General features: G+C 46.2%; 1 long non-coding RNA gene across 1 annotated transcript; it reads right to left on the bottom strand.

Moving 5' to 3' along the window:
- Positions 1-2,686: 2,686 nt before the first annotated feature.
- On the bottom strand, positions 2,687-4,435 carry LOC130357696 (uncharacterized). The gene is made up of 3 exons (XR_008889226.1): positions 4,310-4,435; positions 2,874-3,083; positions 2,687-2,782 (listed from the first exon to the last, which is right to left on the bottom strand). It is a non-coding gene; the product is annotated as an uncharacterized LOC130357696 (long non-coding RNA).
- Positions 4,436-4,459: the final 24 nt, after the last annotated feature.

Below are 4,459 nucleotides of genomic sequence, written 5' to 3'. Positions count from 1 at the left end.
ACAGCACAGGGGGGCATTATATGTAAGGGGCACAGCACAGGGGCATTATATGTAAGGGGCACAGCACAGGGGGCATTATATGTAAGGGGCACAGCACAGGGGGCATTATATGTAAGGGGCACAGCACAGGGGCATTATATGTAAGGGGCACAGCACAGGGGCGTTATATGTAAGGGGCACAGCACAGGGGGCATTATATGTAAGGGGCACAGCACAGGGGCATTATATGTAAGGGGCACAGCACAGGGGGCATTATATGTAAGGGGCACAGCACAGGGGCATTATATGTAAGGGGCACAGCACAGGGGTCATTATATGTAAGGGGCACAGCACGGGGGGCATTATATGTAAGGGGCACAGCATGGGGGCATTATATGTAAGGGGCACAGCACAGGGGGCATTATAGGTAAGGGGCACAGCACAGGGGGACATTATATGTAAGGGGCACAGCACAGGAGGCATTATATGTAAGGGGCACAGCACAGGGGGCATTATATGTGAGGGGCACAGGACAGAGGGCATTATATGTGAATGGCACAGCATAGGTGGCATTATATGTTAGGTGCACAGGACAGAGGGCATTTTTATTATGTGGGGGGAACAGGACAGACATTATTAATATTTGGGGGGCGCAGGAGGGGCCATAATTAGTATATGTGGGGGCACAGAATGGGGCATTATTACTAAATGTGAAGGCACAGAGTGTTTCGCATTTTAGAGGTATGGTGTATATTATAAAGGAATTTCAGGGTTGGTACGATTTTTATGGGCCACAATATATTACAGTATTATATTCAGAGGGTGAACTGCATGGCAAGGTTATATTCAAATGGTACAGTGTGTGGTAGTTTTATATTCAGAGAGCGCAGTGTGTGGTAGTATTATATTCAGAGAGTGCAGTGTGTGGTAGTATTATATTCAGAGAGCGCAGTGTGTGGTAGTATTATATTCAGAGAGCGCAGTGTGTGGTAGTATTATATTCAGAGAGTGCAGTGTGTGGTAGTATTATATTCAGAGAGCGCAGTGTGTGGTAGTATTATATTCAGAGAGTGAGGTGTGGTAGTATTATATTCAGAGAGTGCAGTGTGTGGTAGTATTATATTCAGAGGGTGCAGTGTGTGGTAGTATTATATTCAGGGGTGCAATGTGGGGTAATCAGAGGATACGGTGTTTAGCAGAATTATAATAATTATTGTTTTCCTATAGAGGATCAGAATCCGCTGACAAATTAAGGAGCCATCTGGGTGTCATTTTCTGCAGAGAGAAGATTTAGCTGACAAGGTCACATCGGTGTGTACCATCGAAGCTGTCACTTGTGTATTCTCCTCACTATGTCCCATCAGAGCTGTAGTCACTTGTAAGTTCTGCAGTAATGATAGGTGAAACAACAACTCCCAGCATAACCTTACCACTGCTTAGGTCATACTGGGAGCTGTAGTTTTAAATGGTAAAAACTTCTTTAGCACTTTCCCATTCTGTGACAATTGGTATATTTGATTATTATACTGGAAATTATTTTCTGCAGCGTGCTACACCACGGGCATCACAACTATACTCACAACTATACTGCCAACCTAATGTGGGGGAACTAAAACCTAATGTGGGGGAACTGTACTGCCAACCTAATTGGGGGGGGGGGACTACAACCTAATGTGGGGGAACAATACTGCCAACCTAATGTGGGGGAACTACAACCTAATGTGGGGGAACTATACTGCCAACCTAATTGGGGGGGGGGGGGACTACAACCTAATGTGGGGGAACTATACTGCCAACTTAATGGGAGGGGGGGGGACTACAACCTAATGTGGGGGAACTATACTGTCAACCTACTGGGGGGGGGCTACAACCTAATGTGGGGGAACATACTGCCAACCTAATGTGGGGGAACTACAACTTAATGTGGGGGAACTACAACCTAATGTGGGGAAACTATAACCTGCTGTGGGGGAACTATACTGCCAACTTAATAGAGGGGGAAACTACAACCTAATGTAGGGGAACTACAACCTAATGTGGGGAAACTATACTGCCAACCTAATGGGGGGGGGGGGACTACAACCTAATGTGGGGGAACATACTGCCAACCTAATGTGGGGGAATTACAACCTTATGTGGGGGAACTATACTGCCAACCTAATGTGGGGGAATTACAACCTTATGTGGGGGAACTATACTGCCAACCTAATGTGGGGGAACTACAACCTAATGTGGGGGAACTATGCTGCCTTCCTAGTGTGGGGGAACTGGGAACTATGCTGCCTACCTAGTGTGGGGGCACTATTCTGCATGCATACTTAAAGGGGTACTCCAGTGCCCCAGCGTTCTGAACATTTTGTTCCAAACCCTGGGTGCAGGCTTCAGGGGTTGTCATGTCATAGCCACGCCCCTTGTGACATCACACAGCACCTCCTCAATGCAAGTCTATGGGAGGGGCGTGTCGACCAGCGCATGATACTCTAATAGTGCCCCTCCCAAGACTAGACTCTGGATCCGCCCCTGGCTGCAGGAGGGTGCAAAGGGGGTCCGGGCCCCTTACTGGGGTACTAATTGTACAGCCCTGGTGAAATGACACCTTTATTAAGCTGTTCATTCACTGTATATTTCTCAGAAAAATATATTTTTGGCTAACAACTATTCTTTTCATACTTATTTCAATGGAGAGATTGGAATAAGCAGATGCCAGACTTCTCGGCCTCTGTCTTGGGGAACAATGGCTTGGGATGTTTCTATCCAACATGCTCTATCCTTCTGTCTCCTGACATCTACCATTAGAAGAGATCTGGAACACCCCAATGCACAGAACAGAAGAGAGGAATTTTCATTGGTTTGTAGGAAACAGAGAAAACACGAAAGAATAGATGGGCACACACCTGGCATCACGCTGCTTAGTGTCACCACATAAGTGGTCCGTTTCCTTTAGCCTCAGGCTGGATTCATCTGTTGTGTTTTACTGCTTTTCCAGTTTTCTTTTGTGGTTTTCCTATTGGAACTATTTCTCCTTCTTACCTCTAGTGACTTGAATACATACAGAGCGGTGTATGAGGCCATGTGCATATTATGCATTGTGGTGCCGTACATGTCTACAACAAAACCACAACAAAGTGTGAGCTAATTTGTGACCAATGCTTGCATTCTATTAGGATACGTTCACATGTGCATACTTTGCTACCAATAGACCTTAAAGGAGTAGTGCAGCAAAACATAACTTAGCCCCTATCCAAAAGATAGTGGATAAGTTATAGATTGCAGGGGGGTCCGACCACTGCAATCCCTGCGATCTCCTGAATGGGGCCCCGAAAGTCTGTCGGAAGCGGCCGTTCCAACTCCCGCAGGAAACCGCGGCCGACACGCCCCCTCCATGTATATCTATGGTATACATGGAGGGGGCGTGTCTGCCAACAATCCGTACGGGGCGGCATGCCCCCTTCCAGCAGACTGCTAGGGCCCCATGCAGAAGATCGCAGGGGTCCTAGCGGTCGGACCCCCCCCCCCCCCCCCCCCCCCCGCAATCTACAATTTATCCCCTATTCTTTGGATAGGGGATACGTTATGTTTCACTACAGAACTCCTTTTAAAAGATAGCAAAACCCACTGCAGAAAATCTGCAGCAAAATATGTACATGTGAACGTACCTTTTGAGAGCGTTCACATGGGAACACACTACGTTTTGGCCCCTGTTAATCGTATCCATCGGCATCCTGACGAAAACGGGATGCCAACGTATACTGTTATGGGGAACAGTAGACCCCATTCAATTCTGCTGCGGAACGGAGTCACCCCTAGTGACTCCGTTTGGGACATATACGCTATTTTAAGCACAATGACTGCTCCGAAAGGAGTGACTAGGTGATTCCTTTCGGCCATAGAATTGAATGGGGTCCGCTGCGTCCGTTAACAGTATATGTCAGCATTGTTTATGTCGAAATGTAAACGGATACGTTTAACGGGGGTCAAAATGTAGTGTGTTTCGACCCTTACTTATATCTAACATACATAAAAAAAAACTAAAAAAACGCTGTTTGGCATTTGCAGCATTTTTTTTTGTTTGTTTTTTTGCTCTTAAAAACAAGTGGAAACCTAGCCTAAGAAATCTCAGAATCTATGATAAGCCCAATGCAAATATATGTATTTCCCCTTCTGAAGTCAATAGATCGAAAAAAAGAAAAAAAAAAGCTCTAATATTGTGGGAATGTATTGCAGGACTTTTTTTCTTGTATGAAAAAAGTGGAAAAACACATAAAACCGCCATTTGTGAACTTGCCCTGTAAAAAGAAAAATATATTCGCTTTCTACTGTGCTGAGTCACCTGACCCGTGAGGAAGATCCTCAGAACAAACACTGCCAGGGAGCGAAGAGGTTAAGCCAGCTCACACTGCAGATAACAGATAACCTGGGTGTGTCGGGTGGGCGTTTCCTAATGCGGGGGCGGGGCTTACTCGGGAGAACCGAGACGCAA

This window comes from Hyla sarda, chromosome 2 (assembly GCF_029499605.1).
Source record: "Hyla sarda isolate aHylSar1 chromosome 2, aHylSar1.hap1, whole genome shotgun sequence".
NCBI classification, from domain to species: domain Eukaryota; kingdom Metazoa; phylum Chordata; class Amphibia; order Anura; family Hylidae; genus Hyla; species Hyla sarda.
This window is presented reverse-complemented; position numbering and strand designations above follow the sequence as displayed.